This window comes from Notamacropus eugenii, chromosome 3 (assembly GCF_028372415.1).
Source record: "Notamacropus eugenii isolate mMacEug1 chromosome 3, mMacEug1.pri_v2, whole genome shotgun sequence".
Taxonomy (NCBI): domain Eukaryota; kingdom Metazoa; phylum Chordata; class Mammalia; order Diprotodontia; family Macropodidae; genus Notamacropus; species Notamacropus eugenii.
In genome coordinates this window covers 442,213,240-442,234,746 of record NC_092874.1, presented here as the reverse complement: position 1 = coordinate 442,234,746, position 21,507 = coordinate 442,213,240, and the positions used below count along the sequence as shown (strand labels likewise).

At 38.5% G+C, this 21,507-nt stretch overlaps 1 pseudogene; it reads left to right on the top strand.

Moving 5' to 3' along the window:
- LOC140532276 (uncharacterized) overlaps nucleotides 1–21,507 on the top strand; it is a 194,197-nt pseudogene that overhangs the window by 129,609 nt on the left and 43,081 nt on the right.

Below are 21,507 nucleotides of genomic sequence, written 5' to 3'. Positions count from 1 at the left end.
AGACATTACTCCCCCCTCCCATGTCATTGGTCCTTTTCCTGAATGAAGGACAAACAACAAATATGCTTAAGGAACCCAAAAAAGACCTTTAACAACATTTGCTTCATTCCAACCTTAAGTCAAAAACCACTCTGCTAGGATGAGGAAAGTAGGCTTTACTATCCACCCCCACCAAAATAGTTCTCTTTCCCTGAATAGTTTTACTATTTACTGAATAGTGAAGCCTAAACGTTTCAATAATAATGATTCTAATTTCCATTGATTTCACTTTCCTTATTTTTAAGATATAAGAAATGAGAGAGACCATAGTCACACTAAGCTATGTTCTCAGAACCTGAGCCTTGGGAAATGGCAGAAGCTAAGAGTCAAATACCGATGAAATCTGCCAGGAGATCTTGCCAGTTTCACCTGAGCTAGGTGAAACTTCTCCCAGGGGTGGTGGCCATCTCAATCTCACCTCTACTTGTGAAATGAAAGGACTAGGTGACTCAGTGAATAGAGTACTGAGAACTGAGCCTGGAGTCAGGAAGACCTGAGTTCAAATCCTGCCCCACACACTTATGAGCTGTAAGTATGGCAAGTCAGTTAACTTCTGATTGCCTCAATTTCAACTCTCAAATAGTGATAACAGCACCCACCTCCCAGAATTACTGTATCACATGAAATAATAGTGTAAAGTACGTGGCAGAGTGCCTGACCATCTGAAGCACCTTAGTAGGTGCTTAATAAATTTGTTCCTTTCCCTTCCCAATATGAAAAAGACCATATGGAGTATGGGATGGATGGAGTATGAGATGATAGGAGGCTTGGACAAAAAGCTAACACTATGCAGCTGGAATCCAAGATCTTGAGAATCTAGAACACTGGACTGGATTGAAGATGATATGGAGTTGAATTAGGCAGAAAGTCTTCTTGGGTTAAAGAACTTGATTTCCCAAGTACAAAATGGGAGGAACATGTTTAGAGAGCAGTTTATCTGAAAAAGGGATTTTTCAACTGAAAGCTTACTATGAGTTTAAAATGTTATTGGGCAGCCAGAAATAATCAATATAATATTGAGGTATATTAGAGACAACAGAGTTTCCAGGAGAGAAAGACTGCAAGCAAAAGTCCCAAAATGCTCTTCTCTTGTCTCATTGTATCTAGAATATTGTGTTCAGTTCTGGGTTCCACATTTTAAGAAGGACATGGATCAGTAAGAGAGTGTCCAGATGACACCCAAGATGGTTGGGTGTTCGTAGTTTTTTGAAGATAATGGTGATGATGATGATGATGATGGTGATGAAGATAGGTAACATTTACATAAGGGCTTACTATGTACCAGAAACTGTGCTGTGAAATTAATTTGAGATTCAACTGAAGGAACTGGGAAAGTTGAGTCTGTAGGAGAGAGGCTTAAGGGAACATATCTGCCTTTCAAGCATTTGGATGACCTTTGTCATGTGAAAGAGGCATTAGATTTACTCTGTCTGAGATTTACTCAGAAAATAGTTCTAGGAGCGTTCGCTCTCCACCGGCAATGGTGCTTTGTAGTAGGTGTACATGACTGTAGGGCATATGGGTTGTCACACAGCCTGAGAGAAGAATTCAAGGACATCACCTCCTGATTCCAAACCTTCCACATAGAGAAGATTGGCTTTACAGAGTTGTGACAAGCTTGGTACCTAGAGCTGATATCTGGATGCCTAGAACAAGACAGGTCTCAGCAACAAGACTGCAAGACAAGTATCTCATTGGGCTTGGGATAACGTTTCTGGTTTTCCTTGATAGAGCTTATCAGTTTCCTGGCCAAGGACTTAACTGAGTCAGAAAATGAAAGTGGCAAATACTGTAACTGGGCAATGGAGCCATGAGCCTAGGCCAGCAGAAATACTGCAGCTATCTAAGGGTGGGATGATGATTTCACAAGAAAAAAATCATACGTATGTGCATATGCGTACACATACATATGTGCATGTATAGAGACAGGTATAAGTATAGTTCTAGAGTTGTAAATTATATCTCTTCTTACATTCTCAACTGAACATTCTCCATGGGTGAAACATTTGCTGATTCTCTACACTGATATCATATACACTGGCAGGATCATGTGCTCTTGGATTGGAGGTCAGTGTTATAATGTAAATCCTCTTATTATGCTGCTCTCATAAATGCTTTTACTCTAAGTTAATTATATCATGTGGTAATCTATGGAAATATAAACAAATTGGTGGGGGCTCAAATAGAGTTTGAGGAATATCTGATGATGTTCCTTGAACTTGGCATAGTCATCCTAGTTGGAATAATAGCCACAATATGAAATAAAAACAAAGCTTCAATCCACATCTTTTTTTATATTTTTTCTTTGCTTGGGTTTTTGCCTATGTTCAGATTTTTGTCATGATATAATCAAATACAAAATACATTTGGAGAGGGTACTTATAATCCAGAGATGTAACAACATCCCAAAGCAATCTTCTAACATCGAATAGAAGATTGCTTTCTTTTTAAAGCTAGCTACAACAAAAGTTCTGTGTGAGGAAGTTCTAGCAAAATTATACACGCAAATATCCAAACAGAACTCAAAGGAAAGAGCAAATAATTACTATTCAGAACTTTTGGTACATTTAGTAACAAGGGTCTATGGTTTATAGTTTCGGGAGAAAAACTTCAATCCAGGAAGCTTTCACACACCTGTACATTCCAGATGCTTGCTAGCAATTTTAGCATCAAGCAGTTACCTAGGCGGCTAGGTGGTGCCATGGATGAAGTGCTGGGCCCGGAGTCAAAAATACAAGTTCAAATCCAACCTCAGACACTTACCAGCTGAGTGATATGGGGCAGGTAATTGAACCTCTGCCTGCCTCAGTTTTTTCATCTGTAAAATGGGGATAATAATAGCACCTACCAACAAGCATTGTGAGGATAAAATGATATATTTCTAAAGTATTTTGTAAGCCTTAAAGCAATGCATAAATGTTAGTTTCCTGATGCAATAGTGGGTGGAGGAATTGGTGAACATATTAACAGGAAGGACTGAAGTTTAAAAAGTATCCTTTCATTTCCTATCCTGATATATATCTGTAGAGCATGCTCGAATCTCCTGGATGAGAAGACTGGCTAACCTATGTTGACTTCAGTGGAAACCAAAATTAGCAATTGTAAAGAGGCTGAGATGCATGTGAGTAATTTCCAGTTTTGTGTGGTTGATTCGTTTTTGTTTCTGCACTGTAGGTCTCATCCAGCTAGGTTTGACATTTCAGATGTGTTTTCCCGATCATGCAAACAGAAGCATTTCTGCCTACTTAGCACTACACATTACACATCTGTCCCCTTCAGTGCCAGCTTTTTCTACCCCTGGATTTACACAGTGGAAGGAGAACAGGGATAAAGGAATTAAAAAGCAATGATTTTCTGGGAAGCTTTAAAAGGATGTTGGCTATGATCTGAGCTTACTTGACTCATCTATATGGGTATAACACTACCGGAGAAGAACTGGTGGTTAAAAATGCAGATAAGCATGTAAATGAACATTTTTTTGCACTTTTACACAGTATCTGCATAATTAAACATGAGTATCACTGAGAGAGCAATGGAGAAGAACATGGTGGGTGTGAACAGGCTGCTATACATAACAAATTAGGAGATATGAAGAATCAGAGTAAATGACATTGTCAAGGAAATGAGTGACTGTTAAAAAAAAAAAAAAGATGGACTGCTCACATGATGAAAGCAATAAATTACCAATAGACAGTCCAGGTCAATTCATGTCGACTATGTGATCACTGCTTCCTTTTCTAGATGCTCATTGACCATCCTTTTAATAACATGTGTTGTAATTTTGCTAGAAATCAAAGTTCATCTAGCCTGTTTCCCTTCCCTGTTTCCTTCCTTATTTATTGGGCGTAGATATCTTCATCCATGGTATCACAGGATTATAGACTGAAAACAATAAGGAAGTTGAGAGGCCATCATAAGAATAAAGGATCCAGCTTCAAAGGGGGAAAGAAATTATGCACTTTCTTTATATTGTCTTGGTGATGGCACAGGAGTTGACTCTATGTCTGGGAATCAGATCCTTGCTAGCATCTGTTGGCCTTGGTAGCTCATCCATTCTACCCCAGCATGGCTGCTTCCACAAATCAATGCTGACCAGTGCGGAGTGAGAGGACAGAGAGCTCAAATACCAGGTTCAGAATGCCTGTCCTAATTTGCTGTACCCAAAAGGCAGCTCTGAATTGAGATATATTCAATTAAGCATAAGGCACCTCTTTGAGCTCCTCATATCACTGGATACTCTGACAAAAAAGCAGAAATTGTATCTCTAATAGGGAACAGAAAGACTGTAAATGGATCTCTCGATGATGTAAGGCTGGAGTTTTGCAGTTTTGTGCTCAAGTTTTCCACATCTGAAGCTCTGCCAAATACAGTCAGCATTTTGCCTTTAACTGCATCTGCAAGTATTCTCAACTTAAAGATGCTTCCCTTGAAGGGCCCAAAATGAATGCTCCTGAAAAGAAAATAAATTCCATACATCAGCTTAGTTGAATTCTGTTTCTTTTTCCTTCTTCCTTTTTATTTGAAGTGAATTGTATGCTCTTGGTCTCATATACCTGTATCAAAAAATTCAACTGAAATATAATTGTATGTTCTGCAGGTGTGAAATTCAAAATTGTAGTTAGTTATTGATAACATTACAATAAACAGAAAGGTAGATTAAAAAGTAATATTTTAAAGCTTTTTACTTTAGCCAAACTTGAAAATAAGTGCAATTACAGATGTTCAAGAGCTGAAAGGGGACAGAGAAAGCATTGAGTTCAACAACCTCATGCTACCCAGAAGGAAAGAGAAGCCCAGGGAGGGGAAAGGACTTATTTGTCCAAGGTCACATTAGTGGACAGTAAGAAAATCAGGACTTGCGCCCAGATCCCTGACTCCTAAACATGTCTTTTTTCCCCACTAAAACACACAACCACTTTTAGTAAAAATAATTTTGGTCACTCTGTTCCTCTTCTGACAACCACCCAGGGAACAAAATGAACAAACTCAAAATAGTTTCTTATTGCCAAGGCATAAATCACTATTAGCACTTGGGATGCAAGCAAGTGGCCTTCTGTCTGCCCATGTAATTTCACCAGCTCACTAATCTTCAAATCCAAATTATATTGCCTGTTACATTCCCAAATATTTAAACTTCTGATAGTTCTGGGCATAGAACATGATTTTAAATGCTGTTGATTGTTGGATGAAGGAACTGGGGGTGTTTAATTGGAAAAAGAAAAGACAAAGAGAGGGCATGTCATTAAGAATATAAGATACATAGATTTAGAGCTGGAAAAGACCATAGGGAGATCATCTAATACAAACCCTTTTTTCCTTTACACAAAAGGAAGAAACTGAGGCCCAGAGAAATTAAGTGATCTCCCCAAGGTCACACATAGAGTAATTAGCAAAGGTGAAATTCAGACTCAGATCCCAGAACTCCAAGTGCTCTTCCCACTATACAATATTGTCTCCCAATGAAAGGTTGCCATGAAGGATAAGATTTAATCTACTTTGTTGTTCCCAGAAGATAAAAATAGGAGGAAAGAGTAAGAATTGCAAAGAAGTAGGTTCTGGTTTCATGTAAAAAAAACTGGCTAATAATTAGAGCTTTGTAATAGTAAAATAGCTCATTTTGGAGGTAGTGGGTTCTCCCTCATTGGACATTTTCAATTGGAACCATGTGGTGTGGAGAAAATTCTTGTTCAGTTATGAATTGAACTAGATGGCCTCCAAGGTCCTTTCTAACCCTGCAAGTCTATGAAATTCTATCATTATAATATTAAATTAATAATAATAATGTTCAGTCATATTTGATTCTCCATGACCCCATTTGGGGTGTTCTTATCAAAGATATTGGAGAAGTTTGCCATTTCCTTCTCCAGCTCATTTTATAGATGAGGAAACTGAGGCAAATAGGGTTAAATGTGTCCAGGATCACACACATAGTAAGTGACTGAGGCCAGATTTGAATTCAGGTCTTCCTGACTTCAGTCCTGGTGCTCCATCTACTGTGATACTTATAATAATAATAGGCAATAATAATAAAAAATAATAGCTAACATTTATATAGAACTTGATATGTGCCAGATACTGTGCTAAGAACTTAAAAATTATTATGTTATTTGATTCTAGGAGGTAGGTGTTATTATTCTTATCCCCATTTTACAGATGAGGAAACTGAGGAAACAGGTTAAGTGGTTCATCCGGGTCATATATTAGTAAGTATCTGAAGCCAAATTTGAACTCAAGTCTTCCTGACTCTGAGCTTACCCACTATACCGTTTAGTTGCCCCAGAGGGTGATTGAATGAAATTCTAATAATGGCTATACCTAGTCAGAGACTTGCACAGCTGGCATCACTGAGTTGAATGCTTTCATTTTACAGATGAGAAAATGGAAGCCTAGAGAGGATAGACCTACCCAAGGTCACACAGCTAGTTAGTAACTTAGCTGGGACTATAATCACAGTTTTCTCAATCTTAGTCTTCTCCTTCTTGACCACATTTTTCCTCTAAAAGGATAAGAGACAGTGCCTGTAGGTGGAATTTTAAACAGTAGATTAATTTATTTTTCAGGCAGAAGAGTGTCCAACACATTACTTGTCAAACACAAGACTGAATAATATGGGGGAGAACATCCTCATTCCCTTATCTAAAAATCTGGTCAAAGTCCAGGTAAGACCATTCCAAAATACAATACAATCCATGCAGTCAGCTGTGGGAAATGTTTTTATAAGGGTGGATAAAGTAGACAGCAGAAATAATTAGGTGCAAAACTTCCATATAACCTCCTGAAATATTGTATAAGTCCTAAACAATACTAGATAAATCAAACCTTTTATGAAGGGGATTTGTTCAGTCACGGGGCTGCACTTGAGGACCTAGAGAGCCACATGTAACTCTGAGGCTTCAACTTCCCCACCCTGGACTATAGGACATCAATAGTCCATGGAAAACTCATCCCATTATTCATGCCTCTTAGAGTTACTCCATAACTTCCACAGTGGAAGACAATATTGAAAAGTTAGGTAGGGGTCGTAAGGTAGAGAACCTTGAAAACAAAGATGAGATGAGATTTTATTCTATAGGCAAAAGAGAGTCAAAAGGCTTTGCAGCACAAAAATGTAACATGACAAAAATGTGTTGTTCTGAGTAATCCCCAATACATGGCACATCCCGAACCCAAATGTAACTCAGATTTGGACTCTGACCCCTTGAAATAATAAATGAATAAATAAAAATGCACTTACTATAGGTCAAGCACTGTGTTAAGCATTAGAGATACAAATTGAAAAACAAACATCATCCCTGCCATCACGGAACTTAAATTTTGATAGAGAAAGGTAATACACATATGGGAAAAGCCTCTAGGGAGGGGCCTTTTGGTCCAGGATGTTGCAGAGATGTTGAGTAGAGCTATAGGGTATTGGCTGATGATCTGATGCATATGAGGTAAAATCAAATAGTTGCTTTAATTTTCACTGCACTACTTTTCAAATAGGATTAATATATGTAAATCACTTTCCAAAACTCAAAGAACTATATAAAGGCCAGCTAGCAGCAACAGCAGTAGCAACTTGAAGTATTTTTTCCATTTGTTTTTGATAGCTTGGATGTCTTATTTGTAAGTTTTCTGTTAATATCCATAGGTCATTTACAGTGACACTTGATCTTATAAATGAATAAGTTCCTTTCACATTGTGAATAAGAGAATTTTATCAGAGAAATTTAGTGCAAAGATTTTTTTTATAACTTTAAATTCAGGTAATTCCAGCATTATAATTTAATTGCACTTGTTTTCGTTACGCAAGAACTCTTTAATTTTATGTAATTAATATCTTCTGTGATCTTCTCTCTTGTTTGGTTATAAATGTTTCTCCTCTTCATAGATATGAAATGTAATTTCTCCTTTGCTCTTCCAATATATGTATGATGTCATTTTTAAAAATCTCTAGATCATGTTTCTATTTGGAGATTATCTTGGTATATAGTACAAGATATTGGTCCATACTTAATTTCTGTCAGAAAGCTTTCCAATTTTCCCAGAATTTTATAACAAATAATGAGTTCTTATGTTGTAGTAAACTGGAGCCATTGGGTTTATTGAACACTATGCTACTGTGTTTGTTGCTTCTATATGTTTCATACCTAAGCTGTTCCACTGATCAACCACTCTCTTTTTTAACCAGCACAAAATTGTTGGGATAACTAACTACTACTTCCTGGCATAATTTGAGATCTGGTATTGCCAGGCCTAATTCTTTCCCACTTTTAAACATTATTTCATTTGCTGTTCATGACTTTTATTCTTACAGAAGTAATTCATTATCATTTTTTCTAGCTCTTCAGAAGAGTTCTTTGTTAATTTGATTGGGTATAACATTAAGCGAGTTCATTTGTTTAGGTAGTATTGACGTTCTTATTCTATTGGCACAGCCTATCCACAAGAAATTAATATTTCTCTATTTTTCTAAAGGCTATTTTCATTAAAATGTTTTGCAGATACATTTATGTGGTTCCTTAGTGAGCCTCAGTAGAAAGGCTAACAAATATTTTATACATTCTGTAGTTATTTTGAAATAAATTTCTCTTGCTACTGGATTTTGTTGGTAACATACAAAAATCCTACATGATGTATGGGGACTTATTTTCTACCTTGGAAACTTGTAGATTAATTCATTGTTGCACTGAATTTTAGCTGATATTTTCAGGGTTCTCCAGACAGTAAATAAAAGTTGGTTTCCTTTTTCTTTACGATGTTATGTAGTAGTGATTACCGATAATGAGAATCCTTATTTATCTTGATCTTATTGGAAAGGCTTCTAACTTTTCTCCATTACATATAATGTTTGCTCCGGTTTTTTCAGGTAGATACTACTTACCATATTAAGGAAAGGTCTATTTATTCTTGAATTTTCTACTTTTACAAGAAAAAAATGGTAACATTTTGTCTAAAGCCTTTTTTAGAATCTATTGACATAATCATGTGGTTTTTATTTTGTTATTAATATTGCCTATTATATTCATAGTTTTCCTTATATTGAACCAACCTTGCATCCTTAATATAAATCCAACATGATCATAGTCCATAATCTTTTTAATACGTTGCTGTAAGTTCATTTGTTCATATTTTATTTAATATTTTGTATCATTGTTAATTAGGGATATTGGTGTTTAGTATCATTTCTTTGCTTTGTCTCTCCCTGGTTTAGGTATCAAGACTAAATTTATATGATAAAAATAATTCAGAAGAGCCTATCCCTTTCTTGTTTTTTAAACAGCTAAATAATTAATTGTTCCTTAATCCTTGATAAAAATTTAGTTGAAAATTCATCTGGTCTTTCTACAAGCTTTTGTTTCCTTTTAGGATTTTTTTGTGGCATTTCTTTTTTCTAAAATTGGGTTATTTAAAATAATCTATTTCTTATTCCTTTAATTTGGACATTTACATTTTTGTTAAGAGGTCATCCATTTCGTCTATCAGTTTTATTGGCACATAATTCAGTTTCCTTTGTTTTCTCTTTATTTGTTTTGAATACTTTTCATTTTTATATCAATAATTTGGTTTTCCACTATTTTGATCAGACTAGATAAATGTGTTAATGTTTTAATCTTCTAATTTTATAAATATAATGTCTTTGTTTTTGTCTTTGCTTTCAAATTTATGAATCTCTTCCTTGATTTTTTGAATTTCTACTTTGATGTTTAAAGATTTCTGATTTGTCACTTTTCTAGTTTTTTTAGTTGTTTGCCCAAATCAATGACTTGTTCTTTTTTCTCTTTTGTTGATAGAAGTATTTAGAGACATAAAATTTTCTCCTATGGACTATTTTATCTGTATCCCATAAGCTTTGCATATTGTCTCACTGCTGTCACTCATTTGTTGGAATTTTCTTTTGTTTCTAAGATTTGTTCTTTGACTTACAAGTTCTTTAAGATTAAATTATTTGATTTCCAATTAAATTTTAATTTTTTTCTTTAAAAGCCCTTTATTGAATACATCTTTATTAAATCAAGATCTCTAAAGGATGCTTTTAGCAATTCTGTTTGCTGGATGTGTTTGTAATGTTTTAATGCCCCACTACATGGGCAGTCTTTGCTATGCATGGCTGAGAAATATGTAATGTCCTTTCTTTTTCCTATTTGTAATTACTAGAGACCTATCATCTGTGTTAAGGTCCTTAACTTGTTTCTGTTTACCTTTTTGTTAGATTTTCTAGGTCTGAAAGGGATGCAGTGAAGTTTCTCATTATTTTTTACTCTCTGAAATTCTGTTAACTTTCCTTTTAAGTACATAGATGTTATTTCATTAAATGGATATGTATCAATTATTGACATTGATTGATCATCTTTGATGGCTTGGATCGCTATTCTGTTTCTCTACTTATCTCCCTCTTCATGATGTGTATTTTTACCACATGAAAACATGTGTGCTACTCCTGCTTTTTTTAGTTCACCTAAAGCATAATAGATTCTGTTCCAACTTCTCATTTTAGCTCTATGTAAATCATTATGCCTTTGTGTGAGTATGTGTGTGTGTGTTTCAACATGTCGTGAGTTTCTGCTTCCTAATCCATTCTGCTATCCTTTTCTGTTTATAAGTGAGTTCAACACATTTGCGTTCACTGCTGTGACTATTAATTATGAATTTCCCTCAGTTCTCTCATTTTGTACTTTTTCCTCTATTTCTCCTCCTTTCTCCCTTCTTTACAAAGAAGGTAGTGAAGTTTTCCCTAATGCCTGCAGCCTATGAAATTGCAAGATATGTTTCTGTTCCATTGTCCCTCCTCTCTCCTCCATGCTCTACTCCTGATCTCAGGTTTCTATTGTTTCTTTCTTTCCTTTTAAACCTCGCTTCACATTGCCTTCTCCAAAATTAGAGTTTGTTTTGCTCATGACTATTACCTTATCTATTCTTCCTTCTCTCTTAAACCTACCTTTTAAACCTTAAACCTATTTCTCTCCTATCCCTTTCGCTGCTTATTTCTGTGACAAGTTTAATCTATTTCTATATAATGCTCTCTGGGTGTCCAATCTTCCTTTGTTCAATTCAGATGAAAGTGAAGATTTATGGGATTCCCAATCCAACCTTTTCTTCCATGTTTGTAATACTTCATATTATCATTAAATAGAAAAAGGTAGGCTACAGAAAGAAAAAAGGAGGCTCCCAAAATATCTACAACCTGACTATTTATACTGTAAATAATAAATAAGGAAGATTATAAGACTCTAAGCTCCTCTAGGGCAGGGAACACATCAGTGACATCATCGTCATCATTGTTTACATTTATTTAGCACTTTCTAATGTTTGAAAGAGGCAGCTAGATAGTACAGTAAGTAGAGTGCCAAGCATGGAATCAGAAAGACTCATCTTCCTGAGTTCAAATCTGACCTCAGATACTTAGCTAGATAGCCCTAGACAAGTCACTTAATCCTGTGTGTCTCAGGTCCTCATCTGTCAACTAGAGAAGGAAATGACAAACCAGTCCAGCATCTTGGCCAAGAAAACCTCAACGGGGTCACAGAGTCAGACTTGATTGCAATGACTTAACACCCACAAGGTTTGCAAAGACCTTTATTTACATTATAGGTGGTATAGTAGACCTAGCACTGGACCTAAAATTAGGAAGACCTGAGTTTAAATCTCAGATGCTTAATAGCTGTGACCCTAGGCAAGTCTCTCAACCTCTCCATAAAGAGGTAGAGAGAGAGAGAGATTAGGAAATAGGCAACGTGAAGATAATAATAGCACCTACCTTCCAGGGTTATTGTGAGGATAAAATTGAAAATTATTTGTAAAGCATTTTGCAAACCATACATGTAGGTATACAAATGTATGTATAGATATGGATGTGTATGTGTCTATGTGTGGAGAAAGAGACAGACAGAAAGAGAGAGAGAGAGAGAGAGAGAGAGAGAGAGAGAGAGAGAGAGAGAGAGAGAGATGCTACCTATTATCATTATTTCATCTGAGATAGGACGCTTCCCTATGCTCTTCTCTACCTAGTATTGATGAGAACTGACTACATAGTGAAAAGACATTTGGATGGGAAGCTAGGAGACCTGAGTTCTAGCCCTAACTCCACACTAATTAGCTGTGTGACATAATGATGGGAATGATGATGATGATGAGCATTTATATAAAGCTTTAGCATTTTCAACACACTTAACATATATTATCTCCTCTCACCTTAATGTAGTTTCCTTATCTTTAAAATGACTTGGTTGGGTTATAAGATGATCTCTCAGGTACCTTGCAATTCTGAAATTCCCTGTTTCTAAGCAGTAAATGGCTCTTTCAGTAGTTGTTGAATGGCACCAGCCAATGTCACCAGATGCATCTCCAATTTGCTGCATCACTTGTACAATTTGAGTTTTAGCATCACCAAAGGAAAAAAGAATTCTAAGTTAAGCCCCCTTTTGAGACCATGACTCTTGGATAATCTCATCATGGATTCTGTTTCTAGTATTGCACATCTGATTTAAGATGAGATGTGAAGGGCTGGGGGTGGAGGAGAAAAAAGAGAGTGTGGATTCCCAGATATGAACACATAGCCTGGTAGGAACTGGTAGGTGAGCACTTAGTTGTCCATAGAAATGGAAGATGGGTAATGTTTTACCTGTAAGAGACCATTAAGATGCTCAGAGATGAAAAATATGAGGGTTTCTATTACAAAATAAAATGAATTGCAGGTAAAATGGAGACAGAATTGACAGAAAAAGAGGCTGCTGGATGAAATGTGAGGGGGAAAGCAAAGCATTTCTCCCAGCCTGCATTTAGGAGTCTTGTCCATTGTATCTGTACAGTTAGTACCCAGAACCTTGTAAACAATCTGAAGAAAACAATTTGTGGCTAATCCATAACAACAGAGTTGCTAAAAATGAATGCTTTGGGATCAACAAATACCTTCTGACTCCATAAGCCAGAGGTAACGTAGTATATATCTCCACATACACAGACACATTGTTCATAATAAAGGCAAATCATAACAGAATTCAAATAGCCTACCTTACAACAAATTGTACTTAATAGCATACAGGCTGAAGTGAAGTGGGAATAGTAAGAGAATAGATTCTTTTTACTCTCATTTAAAAATAATTCTTATGAAACATAGTCCTTAATTGAGAAAATAAAGTCAGTCTTTCTCACATTTTTATTTGTGACTTGACGACCGTTTTGGACTCAAAAACAGAGCAAGCTGGACAAGGTAACATTCTAATCACATTCTATAATAACCAAAACAAAATAAATTTTCATTAAAAAATCTTGGCTCAACTGTAAGGCAAAAAAGTAAGAACGTCGTAGAGTACAAGCATAATGTCACAGAAAGAGCATTGGATTGGGAATCAAGAAACTCAGCTTCTCATTATGACACTGATCTAATTTACTGTTGCCTTGAACAACTAACTTCACCTATATTTATAGCTAATAATTTCTAATACCTGGGACAAGCATCATTGGAAATAGAGGGGTGTGTGGAGGAAGGACCTAAAAAACGGACCATGGGCTTTGGGAAACAAAGTTCCCAGTAGAGATGGCGAGCCCATGGAACACCCTTATGCTGAGAGGCTGTTACCTGAGCAGAAAGCAGGTCGATAACCAGACAGAGAGAGGCCCATCTGTAGTATAAGAAGTTGTGGGATTCCAAACTTCATCACCATACACTGGACCATAGGTAACTCTCATTTGAATCAATCTTTGTCATGGTCAGATGAAGTCTTGCTGGAGGAAAGACAATCTAGCCTCCTTCCAAAAATGCCTTCATCATCATGGCATATCTCAAAGTCCTTGATCATGTAGAATCCCAGGAGTTGACAGAAAACAAAAAATGGGCACAGTGGGAGTCGCTCTCTTGACCTTGAGATTTTTGTATTGAGAAGAAACATGTGGTTCAATGGGCTGGCCAGTTGGCCCTAAGAATGGAGTACAACAAGATGGACACCCAAGTCAAGATGATGGAGCAAAGTTATGGATTCATGGTCATGGCATGGGGTAGGCAGAAGGCTACTAGGTGCAAGAGAATAAAGGGATGGGGGTGATCAGAAGAAAAAACAATCTCCCTAAATGTTTGACACCATGGAACAAATTCTTAATCACCCAGTCTTTCTTATGCTCTAAATTAGCCTCTCTGTGCCCCAGGTTTCACACCTGCAAAATGGAAACATTCATGTGCATAGTACCTACCTCTCAGGGTTATTGTAAAGGTCAAAGGCTATAATGTATATAAAAAGTATATCAGTTATTACTATTGTTCTTATCTCATTCTTTTTTAATAGTACTCAAATAAAAATGGCCCTGGAACAAATCACTATACTGCTACTATTCTTTTGCATTTAATGTTCTACAGATTATTTCCCAGGCTGATGCAACACCTGCTTTTTGTAACTGAATTACAGCTGGTTGGCCAAGTAGATAGAGTGCTAGGACTGGAGTCAGAAAGATTCAACTTTGTGGGTTCAAACCTGACCTCAGCTGTATGACCCTGGGCAAGTCATTTAACCCTGTTTGCCTCAGTTTTCTCATCTATAAAATGAACTGGAGAAAAAAATGATAGACCACTCTAGTTAATCTTTGCCCACAAAACCCCAAATGGGGTCACCAAGAGTCAGACACAATTAAAATGATCGAACACACATACACACATACATATACATGACATTAAAATGTAAACTAATCCTCTGCCAACTCAGTGAAAGCATGCTTGGTACAACTCCAGAGGCAGTAAAGAGAACAGGGATAATATGTAACACATCCAGCTCTCATGATTTTGACCTCCTTTGCCAGTTCTTTATATTTTAAAAGTATTTTATTCTTTGTAGTTTAAAGATTATAAGACTAGAGGAGAGCCACAACTTACCACCATCTACTGAAAATGTTCTTATTAAGTTTTTGTGGAACAATGTTATTATGTTCAGGATACTGTGGATAAAAGTTTGGTCCATGATATAGTATAACTTCCATAGGTTCTTGTTTGAGCTCTCTAGGATATTTTGAATTCTATATCTATAGTATGAAGATTTGTCTGTCAGTCCACGATAGAGAATGAACTTCTGATGTAGAATTCCATCCAAGAGGTCACATCCTGTTACATAAGTACTGAACTTTTACAGCCTACAATGATATGTCACACCATTTCTACAGTTTCCTTGCAAAACTTCCATCGACCACTAAGTTCAGACTCCTTGCAAAAAACCCTTATATCATGTCCACGGACTCAGTCTTATTATTGGCTTTCTATCATAACCCATTCCATTTGCACAATTGAATCTGCATGACTCAGCCATTTGTTCAATCTTCTTTGTCAACACAGAGATATCTGAGTTTATGGATGTCAATGTTTCCCATGAAGGGTCTTTTGATTTTGGTTATTTCATAGGCTCTATCTGATGTAAAGCACTTTTATTACATTCTAAAAATTTAATATCTCCCTATGTTAGCCTTCCAATTTTTCAGTGATGTCTATTTATTCCAAAAGTATTTCTGTAGGTTTGTGTTCTATTTATCATGTGTTCTTAGGTAACAATCATCATCAATTATTGTCATTACTATATGTCATCATTCTCATATTTTCATGGAGTAGATAGAAATGGTCCTGGAAGTATTCATTATCCTATGATTATTGCTTTATTTAGGATGTTCTACAGACCACTGAGGAATGTACAAAATGAAAATACTTTTATAATTGAATAAAAATATTAGAGTATAAGGTAAGCTCACTCAAAGCATCCTCAGTAAGACTATAGTCTCTTCCTTTTCTTCTTCATTTTCTTTTTCTTGTCTTCCTCATCATCATCCTTCTCTTACTCCTTTTCCTCCTTCTCTTCTTCCTTCTTCTCTTAATCCTCCTTTTTCACCAGAATATGAAAAAGTTGGCCTAGATCAGAAGCTCTTAAGCTTTTTGTGCACATAGAACCTTTTGGCAGTCTGGGAAGACTCTGGACCTCTTCTCAGAATAATGATAATTTTTAAATATATAATCCATAGATAAGATTACAAAGGAAATCATAGTGAAATAGTTATTAATCATTTTTTAAATGTTGGAAACAGGCTAATAACTCCTGGACTTGATGACATCTAAGATATCTTCTTGTTCTAACACTTTAGGACTAAGTGTTATGGCTCCAATTCATCTCAACTCCTTTTCTCTTACCTCTATTTGGTGTAAGTTTTAGATTGACTCATTTATAGGTCCATACATTGACCTTTCTATGGAAAGGTCAATAATTCTCATTTCAGAAACCTCAAGCAGGGTCACATAATAAATTCATTTTGTAGGGGCAAGATGACAAAATTCCATTACAGTGATAGTGTCCATTTAAAAAACCTTATCCCCCACAAATTAGGAAGGATTTTCAAGGTAAGAAAATGCTTAGTGTGAAAGTTACCAACAGTTATAACTGTAATGTGATTTTCAATCATAAAGCTATCATGAGCTAAGAGATTAACAGTTACTGTGGATTTTTTGAAATATATATATATATATATATATATATATATATATATATATATATATATAACTGTAATAAGGCTGATTCAATGTATCTTGAGAATTCTGATATCTAGATTTCAATTGAGAGTAACTAGGTTTCCAGCTTTTTTGATTATAGTTTTTCATGGAATGATAAATGTACATCCTCAAAATACTGATCAGTTTCTAACCTCAACATCCCAACATCCTCATTCCCTTAAATTCCATCTCTCCTATTTTATTCTTCACATGAATCAAGCCAATGGAGTGCCACAAATAATAGCATTTCTCAGAGGGCAGTTCAGATACCCTATTGGTTTTGTCAGAGAATTCCAAGGTGGCTGCCCAAACCAATCTAATCTTAAGAACTACAGAATACCTCAAGATAGATAGCTAGACCCCCATCTTCAGCTTTAGGTACTTGCGGCACCCCCAGCAATGATCCAGAAAAAAAATACTCTGGGGTTAAATTTTTTAAAAAATATAAAGAATGAAGGAAGGCAGTGTCATACAGTAAGAAAAAAATTTTTTTAAAAAGCCTTAATTCAGAGGAATGGGGTTAAAATCCAAACTCTGTGACTTAATATCTGGATGATCTTGGTCAACTCAAACACTCTATCTCATTTTATAATATGAGAATTTTGAACTAGATGATTTCTGAGGTTTGGGGTTTTTTTCCTCCCAGTTCTATGATCTTATGATACTATCTCTCTAAATAAAAAGACAAAATCCTGTGCCTGGTATTTAAGGATCTCTACCTTGCTAGTCTTATTTCCTCTTCATGCATTCTCCATGGAGTGGAGTGACCTGACAGCTGTTCTGCATAAAGGCCATTGAATCTCCCACCTCTGAGCCTTTGTATTTCATCTTGCCTAGAACCCTCCTTTCTTGTCTCTTACTTTGAGAATCTTTAGCTTCTTTCATGGTGCAGCCTGGTGGGAAAATTAATGAATGGAGAGTTAAAGAAATTAGGTCTCTCATTTCTTTTTATATAACAGGAAAATAAGTTGGAAGGATCCTAAGAAACCTGCCAAGCTCCTTTTTCCTATTAAGTTGCCTTCTCTTCATCTTCTGACATTTCTGTCTATATTCCTTGGAGGCAGGGAAGGAGATGAAGACATATTCTGAAACCATCTCACTGAATAGAATTGGATTTAACTCTCATTTATTCTTTTCTAGCCACCATCATACTGGATGCCAGGTGGGCTCCTTGACTTTAATGGAACTTGGAATCCCCCTCCCTTTTCCGCAAGTTTGTCTTTAACTCTTTATTAATAATAATTACTAAAATTCATATAGCATTCTGCATATGCAGTCACATTTGATCTTCACAACCACCCTGTAAGGTAGACACTTCTCTTTTTTTGAGGCAGCAAATAATGTGCTGGACTTATAGAAACACCAGAGCTTGAATTCTTCCGCTGACACTTGCTCTGTGTAGCTCTGGGTAATTTACTTAACCTCTCAATCTCATTTTCCTCATCTGTAAAATGAAGATAACATTAGCTTCTACCTCATAGGATCTTTGTGAGGATTAAATAATTTACATCCAGTGCTTTGCAAACTTTAAAGTGTCATACAAATGCCAGCTATTGTTATTACTTTGAAGCAGACTTGTGACTTAATTTGCATATGGAACTTCCCAAAATAAAACTCCCTCTACCGATACAGATCAGCACTTGTTCTAGAGCTATGGTCTTAGAGAATAGTTTAGAATATGAAAACATTAAGTGAGGTGGCCAGGGTCATATAGCTAGTATTTATCAAAGACAGACCTGACCTCAGGTTGCCCTGATTTCAAGGCTGGTTCTGGACCTCCACATCAACTGCCTTCCACGGAAACATATAGGCATTACAGATATCAGAAGTCCCATGTTATAGATAAGAAAACTGAGTTTTGGCAAGACCAAGTGACTTAAGATCATAGGATCATAGCTTTAGAGCTGAAAGAGGCCTCCAAAATCACAGATTCCAATCTCTTCATTTTACAGATAAGGAAACTGAGGCCCAAAGAGGTTAAATAACTTGTCCAAGGACACACACACATAATAAGTAGCAGAGTTGGAATTTGGATCCACATCCACATCTAGCTCTAAATCCACTTCTCTTTCTCTGCCCTCGGAAGGTTTTAATCTTCTGATTGCTACTGGGGCAAAGACTATCTTCCCAAAAGACTGATCATCCTTATCATCACTACTTCCAAACCTTTTATTTAATCTCCAATTTCAGCAAGCAGCATCTGGCACTCTGTTCTGTATACTGAAAACAACTTGTCCAGTTTTCAAATTACTAAAATAACCATGGGAAAGGTCCCCTAGTAAGTGCCGGTAGTATGGCACGGTGAAATCAGTATTGACTTTGAAGTCAAGAGATCTGGGTTCAAAATCATCACTAAGAAAACGATAAACAAATGCACATAATGTATACGTTCTGTGTACATTTTCTCTGATACATATGTATCTATATATCTATATGTGTGTGGGTTTACATAGGGTTTATAGGATCATGAGAAGTCTGGCGGTTTGTTTCACACGCCAAGTGCCTTGATATAAGTATATGTTTTCCTATATTTTTCCAAGTGTTTTGTTCTGTTTTTAAACTGCATCTTGACCGCTGAGCCAGAGGTCTTCCCAGGAACAGCCGATCTGGCCCCATTGTGCTCTCGCTCTCTCTCCTTGCACTCGCTTTTCCGGCCCATCTCTGGCTAGGAAAGGGCCAAGTGCCTTCCGCTTCCCCCCACCCCGGACTCAGTCCCCTTCCCCAGCAGCCGGTCCCCCGGACAAAAAGAGGAGCCCACTGTTCTCACCCCATAGGCGACCGAGCTTGGCCAGCCCTCCGCAGGCAGGGCCAGGCGGGCGCGCTCCCTTTGTTACCAGCCCCTCCGTACAGATGGTGCCCTGCCCGGGTCTCTGCTGGGAGCGAATGGGAAGGGTGGGGGGGTGAAGCCAGGGCTAGGAAGGAGGGGAGGCAAGGGCGGGGGGGCTGGGGCCACAAGGATAGAGAGGGAGGGGGAGCGGCGGAGCAGCCAATCAGCCCGCAGCCCATCAGCTGACCTGTTTTGCTTACACCAGGTGCACGCTGGCTGCGGGCAGCACAAAGCAGAGGAGAGAGCGAACGAGCGGGCGCCCGGGTGGGCAGGCAGAGCTAGGCGGCCGCCGCGGCCCCGTCAGCGCCAGCACCAGCCTGGGCATCAGCACCGGGGCCGGCAGCACCGGCAGCGTACGGCAGGCACATCCCCGCCGCCGCGGGCGCTCCATCCAAGGAGCCTGCGGCTAGACTTGGCGGTCACCTAACCGGGGGAAGGAAGCAGCTGTGGCCGCGGAGCCCCACCCCCTCCAGCCCAAAGACGGCCAGCCCCGGCTCCCCAGCCCCTGTCCCCTCCGCTCCAGGAGTCCCGGTGCAGCAGCTGTTGAATGTGTCGCTGCTTCCCCGGAGCCCTGCCATCCCCCGGGCTCCCTGCCTCTAGCGCCGGGGTCGGGTGCGCGCTCTTGCTGCGGCTCAGTCCAGCCTCCGCCGGTCCTCCCCCGCCACTCTCCAGCCCCCCATCTGTCCACGCACACCCGGCGCCGGGTCGGGCCGGGCTCCCCTGCGCCGGGCCTCTCTGGGTAAGTGCGACGTCCCCTTGGGGCTGGGGACTCGGGGAGGGAAGTCGCGGTAAACTTGGCTGGAGGCACCGCACGAGTCCGGCGGCTCCGAGGACGTGGGTCCTGCTAAGAGCTACAGGGTAGGCTGGACCTGGAGCCGAGAAGGTGAAAACCAGAGTGGTACGCCGGGGGCGGTGGGGGGAGGGGAACAAACGGGGGAGGGGTGAAAGGGGTGCTAGGTGGAGAATACCCATAGGATTCGAGAGAAGGAAAATGTATGGGGGTAGGGGGAGTGAGACGAGAGAAGGAGAAAAGATCCCAGCAAAGACTAGGAGGTCGTTGCGACTTAAAGAGGAGAAATGGGAAGAGCGGAACCGGAGGGAAGAAAAGAAAGAGGTAGAGAATAGGAAAGAGGAAGACTGGGTTTCAGGAATGGGGGAGGGAAGTATCAGGGGATAAGGAGAAAAGGGGGATGATGGGATGTGAAGGGGAAGGCAGCAGAGAACGGATAAGAAAGGAAAAGATGGAGAGGAGGGGAATTCGTTGAAGAGAGAAGAACTACTGAAAATATGAAGGGAGAAAAGAAAAGAGACAGAAGGATGAGGGAAGGAAAGAGCGGCGTTTGAAAAGGGGGAGGTCGTGATTAAAGCTCTAGTTAAATGGGGGAATAAGGTACGGAGACGAAGAGGAAGAGCTAGGAAACGGATCTAGATTGGAGCAGGCACACCTGGAAACATTTTGAGTATGTCGGAGTGCATTTTTGTCTTAGTTAATAGCTGAACCTAAAGAGGGTATTGGGGGAGCCCACAGTCAAAGGATGCCCGTGGTTTTAGGGAGGCATCTTCTAAAGGAGCTGTATGGGCACTGCTGCCAACCTCACTCCATCAGGGAAGTCAGTAAGGAAAGTTTGCCAGCAAGTGTCCTTTGTACTGCCCGGAGAGAGAAGTGTATAGGAGAGGAATGCCAAAGAGCAAAATGAGCATCCCTCCTTTCTTTTCTCTCCAATTCTTTCTCTAAAGAACTGTTTGTCTGGCTGGGATTAGGTATAAAAATATCTCTGCATTGTAAAAAGGTGAGGAAAGGAGTTCAGCAATAATAGTGTCCATTGGGTCTATTTGAGGGACTGTGATTATCAAGGAAGTGGGGGCTGGGGCGGGGGGAATAGCGGCTCAGCTTAGTGCCTTGGACTGATTCTTACATTAGATCTCAGTCAAGGGTTAACAGTGCAGCCCTACACTCATGATGCCAGTGCATCTGTTTAGACCACAATATAATAGCTGAGAGAAACTCACCTGATACAGGAGGACAAGACTTTGAGAGAAACATTTCTTTTTTCTAATTTCTGTAACAGCTCAATAACAGAAACTACTCTGCTGAAATAACTTTTTACCTATAGTTTTCTGGAGAAAAAGGCTTTTGCTTTTTTTTAAC